At 40.7% G+C, this 18,631-nt stretch overlaps 1 protein-coding gene across 1 annotated transcript in view; it reads left to right on the top strand.

Moving 5' to 3' along the window:
* LOC126470479 (nipped-B-like protein) overlaps positions 1-18,631 on the top strand; it is a 392,610-nt gene that overhangs the window by 50,877 nt on the left and 323,102 nt on the right. Inside the window, exon 2 of the mRNA XM_050098348.1 lies at positions 8,872-9,474. The gene's annotated coding sequence lies outside the window, so the exon portion shown is untranslated. The remainder of the gene's footprint in view (positions 1-8,871; positions 9,475-18,631) is intronic.

The raw sequence follows: 18,631 nt of genomic DNA, 5'->3' as shown, positions 1-18,631 counted from the left end.
GTTGGCACAGTGGATAGGCCTTGAAAAACTGAACACAGATCATTCGAGAAAACAGGAAGAAGTTGTGTGGAACTATGAAAAATAAGCAAAATATACAAACGTTCATTGACGTCTCTGTTCACTGTAATAAGTTTAGTGTCTGTGTTTTGCGACCGCACCGCAAAACCGTGTGATTAGTTGACGAAAGGACGTGCCTCTCCAATGGGAACCGAAAACATTTGATCGCAAGGTCATAGGTCAACCGATTCCTCCACAGGAAAACACGTCTGATATTTTGTATACGACACTGGTGACAGGATGTGCGTCACATGACAGGAATATGTTGTCGACCCACCTAACTAGTACACTTGGCGAATGGGTGAAAAGATTCTTCTACCTTGCCCGATTTAGGTTTTCTTGTGGATGTAATAATCACTCCAAAAAAAAGTGATGAAAACATAAGAGTTTTTCACATAAACTGAAAATAAAAAATTAAAATTTTCGGTCGAGGGAAGATTTGAACTGCAGACCTCTCGTTCTGCACCTGTTCACACTAACCACGGGACCACGGCGCTACTAGTCTCATACTGCCCTTAATAGTGCCTATATTACACATGGACGACCCAGTTTGTATATTTTGCTTATTTTTTCATAGTTCCACACAACTTCTTCCTGTTTTTTCGATCGATCTGTGTTCAGTTTTTCAAGGCCTATCCACTGTGCCAACTTATAACTAAATCTGAGGGGGGTGCGATGGGGATGTTCCCTTGTAAGGATGAGGAAGTTGCACAAGCTACAAAAGAATGGTAGCAAAACTTATAGGTGGGGGGAGGGGGATAGAGAGAGAGAGAGAGAGGGGTAGGTTAGGTTAGTGTTGTTTAACGTCCCGTCGACAACGAGGTCATTAGAGACGGAGCGCAAGCTCGGGTTAGGGAAGAATGGGGAAGGACATCGGCCGTGCCCTTTCAAAGGAACCATCCCGGCATTTGCCTGAAATGATTTAGGGAAATCACGGAAAACCTAAATCAGGATGGCTGGAGTAGGGATTGAACCGTCGTCCTCCCGAATGCGAGTCCAGTGTGCTAACCACTGCGCCACCTCGCTCGGTGAGAGAGAGAGAGAGAGAGAGAGAGAGAGAGAGAAGGAAAAAGTCCAAAATAGGATATTTACGATCTGAGCTGAACACAAACAAAATCTGGAGACATTTCTGTAAAGAAATGGAGTCGTCAGGCCTTCCTACTTGTTCTTTATCGAACTACAAACGTTTTCTATTACTGCTGTAATCTGTCATTCATATCTTCCCACGCTGATACACGCTCAGCATGCAAGATTGCTGTACTAAAATTAAAAAATGAACATGCTATGGAGAAAAACCGTCAGTAATAACATGTTACACAAACTTCGTAAAAAAAGTTTTATGCAATAAAATGGAGAAGGTAAATTCAAATGTGGTTAAAGTATGTTTCGATATACAACGAAATCAGCCAGTGCCTATGCTCTCAGTCGGTGAAGTATTCTTTTCAAGACAGACTTACTACACAATTTGTGCATTGTGATTCATTCCTGAACGCAGACAAAGGAAGGATTGCATTTTTATACTTGACCTGAAACAAGAAGACATAAAGGCGGCAACTACGTAGCCTCTTCGGCTGTATTGGGTTTTCTCAAAAATCTTGAGGCGTCTGTCAGAAAAAGGTCCAAATGAAATGCGTTTATTTGCTGATTCCATTACCATTCAAAATAAAAATGCCGTAATGATGTGCACACTAATGACCTGCATGGAAGAGAGCAGAACATTGATAAGGTGTTACATTATTTCCCTATTCGTGGTCACAGTTATGACTCCTGACGGAGTGGGAAAAGACTAACGAAAAAGTAAGATTCTTTCAGCGACTGGATATTATAAAATGCTGGAACAACAGGACTCAATAAAGATTGAGAAGCAAAGGCTCACAAGTTCAGTGCACTATAAGCCCTACGACCGAAGATGGCTTTCACAATAACTACTCAGCGGGTGATGGTGTATGAAAAGTCTAAGAAGAATGTAGTGTTGTCAGCATCGGACATTATGGAAATTCCGTAGAGGTTAAGGTACGGAAATCTAGACACTACAGCCAGGAGATGAGGAAAACAAACACCTTGGGAAACAAGAACATGGTCAAGAAGGAAAAGAAAGAAGAGGAGGAGGATAGGAGGATGTCTTAAAACTTTTGTAGCATTTTAATGTACCAGAAGTAGCATGAGTGTTTTATAAGGACATTTTTGAAAACGATAAATAGATTTCCAGTTTAGTAAGGTTGTAGCCTGTATTTTGTGTTGTATTTCAATAACGTTTGTTGCTATATTGCACTTCTGCTTAGCAAACATTTATGGAAAAGTATGATACTAATGTGTTATATTGTAATACATAATTGTATTTCTATACAAAATGAGCAATAAAATAGATCCTTTGTAATTAAAGGTAAAAAATAAAAACCACGTTGAATGCATATATTAAGAAAAAACTTTAACTTCTATCTTTACGTTTATCAATTTAAAAAAACCGCTCGTCAGTTAGTTCTCCAGCAGTCTAACCGAGCGACGTGTTGCAGTGTTGGAGACAATAGACACCGCTTTCGGGCGGACCACGGTTCAAATCTCTGCCCGACCATCCAGATTAATGGTTCCCTAAATCGTTTGAAGACAAATTGCCTGCTAGTTCCTTTGAAAAGTGCACAATAGATTTCCTTCCCTCTCCTTTCACAATCCGAGCTTGTGATCCGAGTCTAATGACACCGTCGACAGGTTACTGAACCCGCATCTTCCTTCTCCTTTTCCATCTAGATATGTCAGATCTAGAAGGCTACAGATAGGTTCGCTCTGATTTCGTATCATGTCTCTTGACTACCGAAAAGAGTTTGATTGGTTGCTTTTAATATGCAGAGATAAGTATTGCGTTTATAAGTGACATAAGTTAGAAAAGTACTAAATACTTGGTCCAAAAAAAAGGGTATCTGCAGCATCATAGAAAAAACCAGCTTAACAGCCTGATTTGTTTTTATTGATCAGTCATCTTCAGGCAGAATGAATCTCGTCTTCAAAGCAGCCAATGCAGAAAATCCGTTTTCGCAAGGTTGGGTATTGAAAATGGTAGAATACGAAATGATCTCATTTTCAGTTTAGAAAAATGGTCAATCACCCTGCCCAAAATTCAGAGCGCGACTTATTACTAAATTGCCCTTTGATTCTGCCACGTGCTGTGAAGTCTATGAAGGTTTCTTCTTTGGCAGTTGAGAGGCCTTTGGGAATATCGTACTACCTGTAAGAGAGACAGCAGTAGAGGGTCATGGGTTCTGGTTTTGTTAGTGCAGCGGATCGGCACAGCGAAATAGCAATATATGTACTTACTCTTGGTAATTTGTAAGGTTTGGTTTGTAACTTTGTAGCACTAGCGATACGTATTTTTTAACGACCTTCAGGAGAAAAAGTAGTTTATATCCAGGACATGAAGCTCATTATTAGTCGTCTTACAGAACATTACAGTGTATGACGTCCCACGTGGATCGTGACGTACCAGTCATAGTTTACATAGTTCTCCGTTGATGACCGCCCCATACCGCTCAGAGCCATTTGAACCATTTTGTCGCTGCCAAGATAGTATGGGTGTTGTGCCACCTTATGCTGGAGTTCCAGTCCCAAGCCCGCTACCCCTATTGGTGTGTTTTTTCAAGGCCTGCTTAGGCCTTCCACGAAATGCCAAACCACGCGGCTATTTTATCGTCTGATGAGATGATACAGGACATGTTAATACATTGATTGTCGGAGTCCAAAACTTGGATACTTTGGATTCCCCCTCGTTGTTGTTGTTTCTGGGATCCACATTGAGACAGAATTCTTAATTAAGCTGTTCCACAAGTATGAAGGCGGCGCGATGATCCTGGTCTGTTCTTACATCCAGTTCATTATTATATTAAAGGTAGTGATTTCCTTTAGCCTGGGATATTTCTCTGGGGTAGAACTGATGTTCCTTGTACGTGCTTTCTCGATTCTTCAGAGTCTCACATCGTCAAACCACCTGGGGAAATCCTAATAAAAACGAAGAAAACCGCAAAAATCACATTTCCTTTCTTGACACTTGTTGTGTCAAGTGTTTGACTTTCCTTGCTTATTACTAGGCAAATTATTGCAACAGAGGGTCCTCAACAAATCCGCTTATGTACTAAAAGATCGATAAAACTAATTTCCACAAGGAAGCTCGACCTAACGGTAACGGGCTCAAATATTCGTGGTACAAAATTTGCAATCGATAATTTTTCGATGGGTGCATTAGAAGTGCCTTTGAATGACGCATGACATTGTTGATACTTACTCGCCTGTTAAATGAAGAAGCTAAGCTCGGGGGTTACGTTTCTGCTACCGAAGAAATTCTGGTTTCGAATTACAGCTTTTTCCATATCCTTCATCAGTAACGCAGATACAGTAGGGGGGGGGGGGGGGGAGATGGTAAATACAAAAAGGATTCGCTTATGTTTCGGTCCTTATTAGAGTGTTCGTGATCGTTCACCGTCGTCACTGTTCTATCCATTGAACTTTTCAACTGCGGAGCCAGTTTATGAATGCATTTGATGTTTATCCTCTGTCAGATGCTACTGATGGACTGTACGCCTGAATACGGTTCTGGCAAATAAATACTTCTGAAGTCCAGGTCGTGTCTTTTTTTCAAATGATATACAAACTGCGGAGCACACAGCATAAAATGATTTTCACATGTTTGTAACATAGGCCTTGGGTTTCAGCAACACGCAAACATCACCGTTAGTCGGTAAGTGCAGATCACAGTGCTGGTACAGTTTTCCATATATTAGTCAACTATTAAATATACGCCAAGAATCAAAACTGAAATTACATTTAAGGGGGTTTCGATTCTCTTGAACATAAAATTGACTTCCTATTAAATCTAACGAAATTCAAATGATGCTTGTAACCCCCATCCCCGTCTCAAATTTATCCACGAGTTTCACATTGCGGAGGAGTCCTGTAAAATTGAATTCTTCGTTTGAGAGTATGGCGTTGAGGGGCTGTCGATGAAGTGTAGGAAGTTAATGGGGTGACACGTGAAAGTAGACGATGCTTAGGATTTTATTATTATTTAGAGAGACTAAACATTTATGGTCATCAGTCTCTTCGTGCAAGTGTGAGAAAGGTTTCTAAATGTTTGCATAGCGTGTATCAAAGGCGTGACATAGATACCAGCCCGATATTTACGTAGTGGCCGGCTCACGAGCTCTAGTCGTTAATCGATCCGGGTCAGGCTCTCCTCCACTCCGTGTCCCGGAAGGGGCTCGTTAACGCACTGGGCTGTCCTGGCGGATAAGAGAGTTACACTACTCACGAACATGTGCTGACCCTGTTCTTCGGCTTAGTCAGTTTGATCCGAAAATCGAACTTCATCATTTAATCTAGTATTGCAGAACGCAAATGTTCTCAAGTCTAAAGCTTTAGACGACTCGTGTAGATAGACGAGTTCCATTTTCTGAGTGGTATATAAGAAAAATCCCAATTATACTACTGCGTGGTTCCGCCTATTTGTGACAACTCCAGAGGATTAAAATTTCATGTATCCACTCAATCTATGTTAGTAAGGTTCTAATGAATTTTATAGCCGCTCTCTGTTGTACGAAACGAAGGCATATCACGTAAATGGTTCGCTTTCCCCCCGAATGTCACGATATGTGACATACCTCTAATTCGAAAATTTAAATATTCAAACAGCATTAATCCGCTCGAAAAGTAACAAAACTTCAGTATACTCTTGGCCACCCCTCGTTCGGTGGTTTACAGAGTACTAATGTACATGCAAAAAAGAACGCTGGGCACTGGATTTAATTTGCTTTTCTCCGATAATGGTTCAGTCTCTCCGCAGCAGTACCAATTATCCACTGTTAAAAGCACTATGGTTACCAGTCTGCCTGCAGAGACGAACAACACGAGTAAAGTAGACGCTAGATGTCCCATCAGAATCCAGACATTTAGTTCTTGGTATGAAATTATAACTCGTCTAGTGAAGACGCTGAAATTACGTGTTACTAAACGCGGCAATGGATGTTTATGGCATTGCTAATAAAAATTATTTGCATTCGTCGTAGTAACAATCCTCCTCCTCCTCCACTACAATAGTGCTCCTGGTTCAAATGGCTCTAAGTACTATGGGACTTAACATCTGGGGTGATCAGTCTTCTAGTCTGAGAACTACTTTAAACCTAACTAACCTAGGGACATCATACACATCCATGCCCGAGGCAGGATTCGAAAATGCGATCGTAGCAGCAGCGCGGTTCCGGACTGAAGCACCTAGAACCGCACGGCCATTAGGGCCGGCAATAGTGCTCCTGGATCGAAAAGAAATTTCTAAGGAAAAGGCTACAGCAGCTTCGAATGTACGCAGTGAACGGCACTGAGGGGCGTTAAATTCTTGACACGAATCAGTAAGGCTTACATTTCGTCGGTGGTCGACTTACAGTAAAAAAAGAATAAATAAGATATAAATAAAGTATTGAACCTTCATCAGTTGCAAGGTAGGCGCGTGTTTGCGATGTAATCGTGTTCGTGGAGTAGGAGGGATAACACGTACCACTTTTTCACGATTTTTTTTAATAGAGTCCGTGCAGACTGATTGATTAGCTACGCCGGCAAATTGTTGTTCGCTATAGTTATTTAATTTTGAAGAGGACGTTCCTGATGTTGGCTTCCATAGCTCAGTAGTCAGAGGGACTGTGGCTGCTGTACGAAGGTCCCGGGTTCGATTCCCAGTACCGCTAGAGATTCTTTCTTTTGCGGAAGGAATGAAACGGGGACCACCCAGCCTCGTGATGCCAGTTGAGGAGATATTTGAATGAGAAATAGCGGCTTCAAGGTCAGAATATACGATAATGGACCGGAGAGCGGTGTGATGACCCGGGACGCCTCCATACCGCATCCAGTGACACTAAGCAGAGGATGACACACGGCGGTCGGTCGCGATTCGCCCATCAGGGCCCGAGCGTAGAGCTTTGCTTTTGCTTCGGATGTTCCTGATGAGTTTCCTCGTTGGTTTAGCAAGAATTCTAGAACAATCTGTAATCATTTGTCATTTGAAACACTTCCTGAACAGTCTTAATACTGGCTGTGAAAAATCTTATGGGATATCTTGTAATATTACTTTTACACAATAGCGATAAACGCCCACTACTCTTCGTATATTCGGACACGTATCGCTGACACTTCATGACATTCTCGTGCACATCCTCCACAGTTTCTAGTTTCATTTGCTTGTCTCTGTTCCAGTTGTGTGAAGAAATAAATATAAAAGATCATTTATGCGCTGTTATAGGCAAAGGTGGACATTTTGTTGGTATGTTACTCCATTCGTTACAATTTTGTAGCCTTTCCCCCACAAAGATATATATGAACTACAGCAGATATTATTGTCTAAGGTTAACAAAATATAACTGATAATGTATCCGAATAATCATCTAGACGTCGTAGTTTACCGAACAGCCGTCACCCTAATTGGTAATTATTAGGATGCGGCGATTGCGGAGGGGGTGGGAAGGGGTGGGGGTGGGGGGTTGTTGAGCACACTAGCTACACGATGGTTGGTATGTCATGTGCAACTAAAACTTAAGTGCACGCCTTATGTGTTGATTATTTTTTAGATAGGGGAAGTGGTGCCGTATAATAAGACAAAATTGAATCTCTAAATTAGTGAAGTCTTAATTAAGATAGCGTAGATCGTTACGTACTCCTTGGACGTGGCCATGATGAGCCGAAGCCAGTATTGCTTTGGACAGAAACAAACCAAATCTGAGATGAAAGGAATATTGAAATATGGATACGTATAATAGTGATATGGAAAGAAAGTGCAACAAGTTACAGAACATGTTGAAAATCTACAAGAATGTATTTGCGTGGTCGCTATTCAGAAGCCAGAACTTTGACAAACCGATAAGTGAGTACAACGAAAGCCATAACAAAATATGTGAACAAAAGCGTCAAAATGAGATGACGTCTTTCTGGAAGACGACGTGGCAACCGTGAAAAAAGAAACCGTAGTGATTAGAAAATATCGAGCTTTCACCTACAACGAATATTGTTAATATGAAGTTACGAAATAATTACGCAAATAGAACTGGGTAAATAGAGGGAATAGAGAGATTAAGTTTGTAGGGTTCGTAGGCCCAGACCGTTGAAACTTGAAGCCAGTACAAATGGCCTGTCCAGTGTTAAGAACAAGTTTGTGTAGAACAGGCAGATGTCTGGATGCCAACGATATGCAGACGACAATGATCCAGAGATCAAGTCGTGGTAGGTGGCGTATAAAATAGAACAATGAAATTTCCGGTTCAGTGAGGTACTTCAACAAAGTCTGCAGAATCTTGACAAAATTTGAGGGAACTTTAAAAATGAAGAAATGACAGTCATTAAATGATAGAACTAAATTAATGCAACAAAAATGACTCCTAACACAAAGAGCACAGAAAAAATTTGGAACAAATAGCTTATGCCTGGAACTTCCACTTAAACCTTGGAACTTAATCTCATTAAGCGGATTGCTGAAGATGACTGAACTAAACTGTAGCCATACAGACGAATACTTTCAGTGTGTGTGTGTGTGTGTGTGTGTGTGTGTGTGTGTGTGGTAACCTTTTTTTTAGCTATTGTATTCACTAATAGCTAACAAAACAGATGATTCCTTTATCTTTGATCCAAACGACTTCTGTCACAGAACTTCTAGGGAACACACCTGTACTTTTATTCAAATATGAAGAAAAGAACTAATCTATATGTAACATGCATGAATGACAATTGTTGAAAAATGTGCAACAACATATTACTCAGTTTTAATGACATGTTATCTTTTTTTTTCTTTTGCAGTTGTGAAACGGCGCTGGAATTCAAAGACGTCTCCGGGTTAAACGCACGTTTCGATAAAAAAGACATTGTTTGGAGCCTTCCTGGTTGTTCTTCGTGGATGTGACCAGCAAAGCATGTGCGAATCATATGCGTCATTCACATTCAGTGGAGATATTTTGTGTTGTGCGCAGTGAAAGTGTTTTTCAGCCAGTAACGTTGTTGTGCAGTCTGAGAGGACGTGGATTAAGAATCTGCAGTTGCGTGTGCAAAAAGAAGTCAACAAACTCCGGAAACAATATTGACGGAGTGTCTTTAATGTTGTTGGAGTAAATAATATAGTAGTAGCGTAGTATAGAAACAAATTATCAATAACAAATGTTAGGCAGATTGCTGGTGTGTGAAACCAAAAGCAAATGTGGATAAAGGCTTTACTATTCGTTATATCGGATATGTGTAGGTGATATTGGGGATGTGTGAAGGGCGTTACTCACAGTTCGACTTTAGAACAACAGTGCAACGAAGTCATTCTCGTGTATAATACAAACAGCAGCGTTGTTAGAGTGAAAAGTGGATATATCTGTGAACACCAACTTCATGCACACGGCGCCCCGACATCTGCATATGGTTCGTATCAACTGCTTTGCTAATTGTGTATGTCTTTTGCAGCATTAACACATTAACAAATTAACAAATACTGCTGCATTCGAAGCTGGGTATGCCGTCATTCCTGTAACATCACTAAACCTTTCTTCTGTAAACTTTTCTTAAAGCACTGGCATAAGACTTCATTGTACTGGTGACCTCCTGGGAGTTACAGAACAAGCATTGGTGCTGTACTTCGCCGGTGGATGCAGCTGCAATGAATGAACAGGAAAGAGATTGCTACAGCAGCCATGGGGGAAATCATCTATAATTGATTATCTCCATTTCGTTGAAGCAAACAGGAAACAGTTTTTTATTTATTTTCAGTGTACAGAGATAATACATATTTTGATGACAAATGAGCAGTGTCAACCAAAGTTATTGCCAAATTGTTACACATCTCGAAGGGACAGTCATCTAGGTGATTAGGCAGCAACATATTCCTCTCCAAACTTTGTTTCCACAGTTTGAAAAGGAATATTTCATGATCTGATAACCAAGAAGGTTGTTCCTTCAATGTCAATGGCTATGAAAGCCTGCTGACTGACATATTACTTATGTCAGAGTGAAAAACACACACACACACACACACACACACACACACACACACACACACACACACACACACTTGATTAAACTCTCTACTATATGCATGTTTCCTCGGCTTCCTGAAGCCCTGCTTCAGAGTGATTTGTAATTGAAAATTATCACAAAACTGCAGTTTTATTTTATTGTATCCATTTGCATGCAACCCAGCCATGTGTTTTTATTCTTTCTTCTCAGCATCAGAGTGAATGGAAGCTGGTAGGTGCTTTTTGCATGTATATATTTTGCTAGGATAAGTACCAAAATCAATGAAGCTGTTAAACTGCATCAGTCACTGCCTTATTCTATATTTTGTCATATTCATTATGGGAAGCATTATGTGCACAACTGTGTATGACAGTTCAGTGATGAATAAAAGTCGCATTGAATGACAAAATACTTTTTGTTTCCTTGATTGGTATTCAGTGTGTAAATGACCAGCACTCATCATCAAGTTTCTCTGAATAGGAAACTATTCAGAGAAAGAAACTATGTGATGCATAATACACTCCTAACTGTTTACTGAAAAAAAGAGATGAGCTTAAACATCAGCTAATTAGCCTTTAGATGTGAATATTATTGCCTTGTGCCACACGGGCACACACAACATCCACAAAGGAATATCTGTGAACAGTAAAATTGTGCACTGGGCAGGGTCTCTAAATCTGTAACCAGCACTGGTGGTCTGTGCACTTCCATCCGTCTGTGGAAATTTCACAAGACTGTATAATTTGAAGTGCCACTTTGTCATGAACTTGTTCAGAAAATATTAACATCACCCCACCTAGGGAAAGCAGCTCTAAAGCAGCAAAATATATTTTGAAGAAATTTTGTGTCCTTCAATATAAAAATCATCTATTTCGTTCCTTTTCTAAGCTAGTGCAGAATATTTAAAACTCTTTGTAAAGGTTCACTCTGTAGCCTTTGCCAGTTTTATGAAGTATCTCTCGGTCAGTTTGTACATCACTAAAAAGTGGCCTGATTCGTACATGTGGGTGGTCAGCACAGATCCCTGTGCCAGTAAAGCCAGAAGATGTGTGTTCATCATATTTGATTTTGGAACCTCTTCCAGTATGGTCTATGTACAGTGACTTACATATTGAACAAATTGTTCATAAATACCAATGTTGAACAGAATGGGAAACAATGCATCAACATGAGAAGATGCTTCATGAAGTCAGATCTCAGTTTGCAGTTGAGAACCAGAATGATTCAGCTCTACACATTCTCTGGTCTTCTATGGGTGTGTAAGTTGGAGCTTGGATTGAACTATAGGAAACATATTTGAGACCTTTGTGATGTATTTCCACTGTCCAAATTTTTTGCCCTGGCCCTGGATACTGAAAGTATGATGTTGTTCATTGCATGAAAAATAAAAAAAAGAACTGTGCTTCATATTACAAGACAAAAGTATACACAGTACTTGGAGACACATTACGGGGGCTAGAGGCATAAAGTAGTAAATCTTTTGATTTATGACAGAGCAGCATTGGAAGATGGAAAAACTTGTGACTGTGAGAAACTTTTTATGCACTGTTGTAATGATGGATCACCAATGTTTGCCAGGAGATGGCGTTTTAAGAACAAGAAAATTGTTGCTGTACCTGTGTATTAGTTGTTATTTTCTGCAGAAGGAATTGGATACCAGAAATTCTCCACTGACGATGTGTCCAATAAAATCAAGAAAGATATCGCCTACCAATATACAGTCAATTGTATTATGTATATTGGAAATATATTACCAAAATGAACTACTCAGTTTTTTTAAGTAAACAGTTAGGACTGTAGCAATTCACTATAGATAATTTTGTATCACAGAATATTTTCTTCAGAACTATGACAGAGTGGCACATGACTTTGTTTAATAGTAATGTGATGATGAGGGCATGTTCTAGAGATGTGCTGATCCGCTCAAGGAAGTAAAATATAATAAACACTGTAATGACTGACACAGTTAAACAACTTCTTTAGTTTAAATATTCAGTTATGGAACTTACCATCTCCACAGATATGGTGGAGAAGATCAACAAGCATTTACATCTTTTCCCATGAATTTTATTTGTCAGAAGAAGAAAATCAAATAGGTGAAAGGAAACTTTGAAAATGGGAATTAAGAATGAATATAAAGAGAATAAAATTAAAGTTGAGGAAAATTCAGAAGTGATTACACTAAATTGCAAACGTTACGTGTGTGTGTGTGTGGAGGGGGGGGGGGGGGGTGTATGAAGCAGTGCAAGTGGTTGTAGTTGTATGACAGGTCGGAATTAACGTGAACTCTTCTGTCAGCTTGCTAAGGTACAAAAGCACAATTGAAAATCTGTAAGCGTGGCTTGTTAACGTATCTTATCATTAACAAGGAGTTGAAGATGACAAGGAAGATTGTAACTGGTAGATAGATATACGTGGTGAGTGTTGCATGGATGAAGTAAGAGATAGTAAACTGTTGTGATCGTCATGGGCTGGGGGTGTCGTGCAGATTTAGGAAATATAAGGGAGACAAGTAAAAGTCCTCCTCGAATCTTCAGTTCAACAAAAGGCATCCTGCCCCTCTGTTTGCTTCCATCTGTTCATACATGTATCACTCATAACTCTTCTGCTGTAAGCATTAGTTGGTTAGCATTTCTGTGTAGGAAAGAATAATAGACAGACTTGGTGTTTTCTCGGAAAATTGATCAGTATTTCTAGATGATATGTCCAGTACTTGGAGATGATTAGCCATTTCTCTCTCCCATGCTGAGATGGTTGAGCTACTTTGGAAAGGGCACACAAGACATAAATGTAATATTTCGCCCTCAGGTCGTCATCTTGCATGAATCACAAAAAAGATTATTATTACAGTACATAATGTAATGCAGGAAGTTTGTGTCATTACCACCAGATCAGAGGAAACATTGGGCTTCCCTCTTCTTCTGCAGCGTCATTCAAATTTGCTATTCTGCTGTAAAGTGAGGAAAAGTTTCTTTTATAATAACATACTCCACGACACAAGGAGTGGAAGGAAATACGTAAAATGAACATAAAAGTGCATCTGTGGCATTAGCATCAATAAACTCCGCGAAAAACTACGATGTTTTTAGAGGCAAAAAACTAAATGTTTTTAAAGATGATGGTATATGAGCCACAAGGATGTCTGCAAGGGATCAGTGATTTGTCCCTCCACAATATTGGGCTATCATAAAACCGTCTTTAGGAAGAAAGAAAGCAGACTAGCGCCGCCATCCTTAAATTTCCGAAACACTTACCAATCCTCGGTTAAGGTCCAGAACAAACATTTGCTTGTTTAATCACATGCCCCCCATACTCTGGAGCATGCATCACGCCGCAACATAAAACATCGTAAGGGAGGGGATAGGTGGCTGGCCAGCTACAGAGATTTCTTATACCCCATCCTAGCAGTGTAATGCAAACATTGTCGAAGTACGTAACATTGTGGACTAGAATTCACTTAAGACATTGTAAGATATAATACAATAGGTGTTGTACAAAAAGTTGGAAGAGAAAACATTTTGTTAAAGGTAGTAACAGAAGAGCTGCAGAAGAAATACATATGGAGTAACGCCGCGAGTACTGTTCATAAAACACACATTAGTGTGTCCTTGTAAATTCATGCTAATGTAGTCGGCAACTCAGCTTGTAGGTTGACTGACATAGAAATAGTGTCAACAACAGTTAATTTAAGTCCATCGATGTTTGATAGGATAGAGCCAAAATGCTATGTTGAGACTCTGTAAGAGAAAGAATGATTTTTGAAAACCTTCTGCCGGCAGTTTTATTAGATTTTCTGTAACACGAGAATGCTTCGCGTGAACAAAACGGGAATTACAGACTACATGATTTCATGTTGTGGCCGAAAAGTTGCTGTGCTCCAAGAGAGGTTTACATATCGGTAACAGCTAACAAGGAAGAAATTATAGGTACTGTACTGTGAGAATTCCCTGTTCAGTGCTGGTATCGCACGTAGTTATTTAATGCATTTAGCAGCAAACTATCCAAGATGTAAACCTTCGAAACATACTAGAAATGATCATATCACTAGACATTCTTTACTAATTTAACAGTTATGGTGGTATGGTAAAACTAAGATAGGGGTAGGTATCGAACGTTCCTTCGAACACTTCAGAAGCACGCATCAGCTTTGACAGTCTAGCAGTGTTATCTGTAGTCAGCAATACATTCGAAAGCACATAGAGCAGTTTTTTTTGTGCAATGATGCTTTACCTATTTGTAAAACAGAAGTGAAAGTGTTTCGAGTGTAAGCGGCGGCAGTACTTTGTGTCACGCCACGAAAATACAGACTATCGTCCCAAATTTTTATGCTTGAAACGTACAGGATGTTCATTTTAACTGAGGACATTGGAATATCTCGAAAACTACACATCGGATCAAAAAGCTATAATTACAGTTTGGCTCGGAGGGGAACATCGAACGATACCACACTCGACTTCCCCCACACCATCCCGCGCGTGAGTGGCGTGAGGTAACTTTGAAATCTTAAATGGAAACGGCTGTTTGATTGTATATTACGATTCTACGGCAAAATCTACATACTTCTTGTCTGAAGCATTTTTTCGTTTCGCCACAGGTGGCGCTGTAATCGGAGGAATAGAAATGGGTACATACGTAGTTTACGACATGCTACTCAATGCCCTTTGAATATCCAATGGCACGTGGGACCGCACCTCCATGCTGCGAGGCTAGGACAGGCCAGTATTTCATTACTTCTAATTGGGAACCCCATTCGCAACGTTATATTCCTCAGAGATATCGACCCAAGGGGCCACTCGATGTGCCACTGGGGCCGTGGCTCGAGGCGTATGCTATTCTACTGTACAAACAAGTGTTCAAACTTTGCACCGCCAACTTCACTACACTTACGGACTCGCTTTTCAAATGACCATACACAAGACGGAAACATATCTGCTGGAATGTCACCACAAGCGTTTCTGATTTGGTCGACCATGTATTCACGGCCTATTGGCACTTGCCGGTACGCCTTATCTTTTAAATACCCGCACAAAAAGAAATCCGGCGACGTTAAACCTGGCGACCTAGCGGTCCTATTATTAGGGCCACCTGTGCCGATTCATCGGACGGTGTAAACACCGTCTAATACCTCTCGTGCTTCAATTGCGTAATGAGGTTAGCAGCCGTTATGCTGAAACCACATACGTTGTTGAACATCCCGGGTAACATCTTGCTGTAGTACTGGTCGTTCCTGTTCCAGAAAGTTCGATATTTGCGTCCATTCAACGTGTCGTCGATAAAATACGGACTGAGTTTGTTCCCCATGATGCCACACCATACGTTAACCAACAAAGGACGTTGATGGTGAACTTGCCGTAACTAGTGAGGATTGTCTACACTCCAGTAATGCATATTATGCATGGTTTGTGAATGTAGACTCATCGGAAAATAGTACCTCGGCCAAGAACGTAGGGGTCGGTTGCATTTGTTGAAGTACCTATCACAAAACACTACCTGGTTATGGAAAATGGATGCCATGAAGTTCTTGATGCAGTGTCACCTGGTGTGGGATGATACTTCAGACGATGCTGTACTGTGACAATACTACCTACAGACATACCGGAATCGCGGGGTAACTCCTGTGCGCTTATCCGTGGGGTGTGGTGAAGTGCCGTTAATACAGCTATTTCGTTAGGTTCTCGTGTAACACGTTTGCTTCGTTTCCTTTTGCCGGTCTGTACGCTGCTATCAGACATAAAGGCGTTGACAACCGTGTAAAAGAACGAACGAGAGCGAGCTTGCTTCTGGAAAACGCTCGGCATAAAAGGCAACAGCAGCCTACACATTTCTCTTACATTCTGGGTAAATCATGATAATTTTAACTTTTTCTTCTATGGTTGTAACATTCATCGTCCACTTGAATGTCTGTTCTCCAACTGATAGGTAGGTGTGCAGGCAATAGACGCCGCAAAAGTATTGTTCTGTTCAGAGCCACTATCTGTTCGACGTTTTCACGATACGTGAGCTGCGGTCGCAGTGTACTGCTTGTTATGATACGTCATAGTTCGCAACACGGCCACTGTGGCGCGTCGAGTAGTCCCCTGTTCGATATGTGAGAGGAATACGATGTTGAGAATGGTGTCTCCAATTAGAAGTTATGAAATACTTGCCTGTTAGACACTTGCAGCATGGAAGTGGGGTCCCACGTGCCATTGGATATTCAAGGGCCCTTGCGTAGAGTGTCGTAAATAATGATTGTGTACACATTTCTATTCCTTCGATTAAAGTTCCATCTTTGCAGAAACGAAGAAAATGCTTCAGAAAAAACGTATGTAATTTTGCTGTAGACCCGTAATCTGCAATTAAAAAAAAAAAGATTCCTATAGACTGACATATCTCGAAAGGTGCGTGGGTGACATGGAGCATCTATGCAATGTCTTACAGTTAAAATGAGCACCCTGTATAATTCAAAGAATATAGGAAAATGAGAGCGCTTTTGCAGAATATTAGGCACAGTAGATGATGTCATGTGTACATCTGAAATATTTTCTCACGTGGTCACAACGAAGAAAGTGGGAGTGCAGACAGTTCGCAAGTACAGTGCTTTGAAACCAAGAAAAATATATATCGAAACCGAAAAAGTAATACTGGGTAAGAAAATAAGAGATGATTGTGTGGGTGGTTATATGTAATTAAACTTTTGCTACTTCGGCCATTGTAGACGGAAAACTAGAAGATGATTCAAAAAGAAAGAATAGATTTCAGTTGTTTATTACAGAAACTCTACGAAAGATAGGAACTCATTGCTCATGTCTCTGGATAAAGGAAGGTTCAAAGTTGTCTGTTCGCACAGACATCATACCATACACTCAGCAAGAGCACATGCGTTGCTCGAGAAACATGAAAACGGTAGTCCATTTCGTTCCATACATGAATCAACCAGTCCTGTTTACTGAATCGACAGCCTCAATAATTGGATTTCTCGACTCTTGAAGAGTAGCTGCAATAGATGGGACAAAGAGCCTGTCTTTTACGCTCCCCACAGAAAAATATCGCAAAGTGTGAGGTCTGATGACCTGGAAGACCAAAAGCAATGAAAAAGATCTTGCCCACCTCTTCCAGTTCAACGTTGGGGGTGGTGTTATTAAGATAACGCAACATCACGAGGTGAAAGTGAGATGGGGCGCTGTCAAGCATAAAAATGAAATCACTGGGACATTCTTGAAGTTGAGGAAACAAATTTTGCGGCATGTCACGTTATTGACATTCCTGTCACAGCTTCCTCCGCATAAAAGAAGGGTCCAAAATCTTTGTGAACACAAACGGCACAAAAGACATTCAGTTTCGGGGAGTCTCCTTCATTCGTTCGAAAAGATGAGTCGTCCAGAAAAGTGTCCTCTGCCATATCCTAGAGAACTGAAATGCGAAATGAATACCTTGTGTTATGGTTGCTGTGATGCAATTTCTGCAGTAACTGCAACTTGTAAGACTACATATACAGGCGTCATTTCAGAAACGCCACACCGTTATTTGAGGAAGCTGAAGTTCCTGGCCTGCCCCTCTAATAAACTGAACGTATCTCGGATACGCATGACATTTTCATCAGACGTACGTGGCCAACCAGTGCTATTCCATTTGCATATGCAACCAACTTCGAAGAATTTTTTATGCCAGTCATAAATCTACTTGGGCAGAGGTGGCTTCTTGCTGAATCGACGGCGGAATGCGCGTTACACTTGAACAGTGGATTGACTTCTCACAACTTCAAACACACACAATGATTTCTCTAGCGGTGTAGTCACTTCAGTAGTGTAGTTGCTACAAACAAATTAAAGTACAGCTGTGTCAAATCTATAAACCTTCCTCTAACCAGTGACATTTGCAATGTTTTTCTATCGTGTATAGTTTGTTTGCAACAGACAACTGATACGTTATTTCTTTTCGCATCACACTTTGTTTACTGTACGAGTACCCAGGATTTGAGTGTTCGGTCGTGGCTTGCCGTTAGGCAAGGGTGCTGGAACGGAACTCGGACAGCAGGGACATGCAGCGTGAACGGCACACTATACTGTGATCTGCGAATATTTGATAACCTGTTCTACGGGCGAGAGGTGCCTTGGACTCAATTGTTTCGATGCACATGGACCTCCACCTCACATTGCTCTTGAGGCCACTCGGCACATTTGGAGAAAACCGAATCATTGGCAGACTGGCCGTGCTCCACCACAGAGATAAACACATCTGAACCAGTATAATTTCTGACTGGGGGGAAACCAGGACAGGGTTTATCAAGTAACTAATACACGTTGGAGGTTGAAGTTTTAGCATAGCACGGGAGGTAGCAAACATCCCATCTGAGATGTAGCAGAGCAACCTGTAGCGCGGTTCCAGGCTGACGTGGATGCAGATGGTCGTCACACCGACCAGCGTTTGTAACCTGCAACGTAAACATGGTATGCAATAAACAAATATTACCCTCTCATGTGCAAACTAAAATGTGTTTATTCGTTATTTTTCTATCGCCTGACCTTAAAAATGTTTTCACAAAGTTTTATTATCCTATGATCACTCAATTTTTTATGGGGAGACG

The sequence above is a fragment of the Schistocerca serialis genome, chromosome 3 (genome assembly GCF_023864345.2).
Source record: "Schistocerca serialis cubense isolate TAMUIC-IGC-003099 chromosome 3, iqSchSeri2.2, whole genome shotgun sequence".
Classification (NCBI taxonomy): Eukaryota; Metazoa; Arthropoda; class Insecta; order Orthoptera; family Acrididae; genus Schistocerca; species Schistocerca serialis.
Note: the sequence above shows the minus strand (reverse complement) of the source record. Positions and strands in the feature narration are given on the sequence as shown.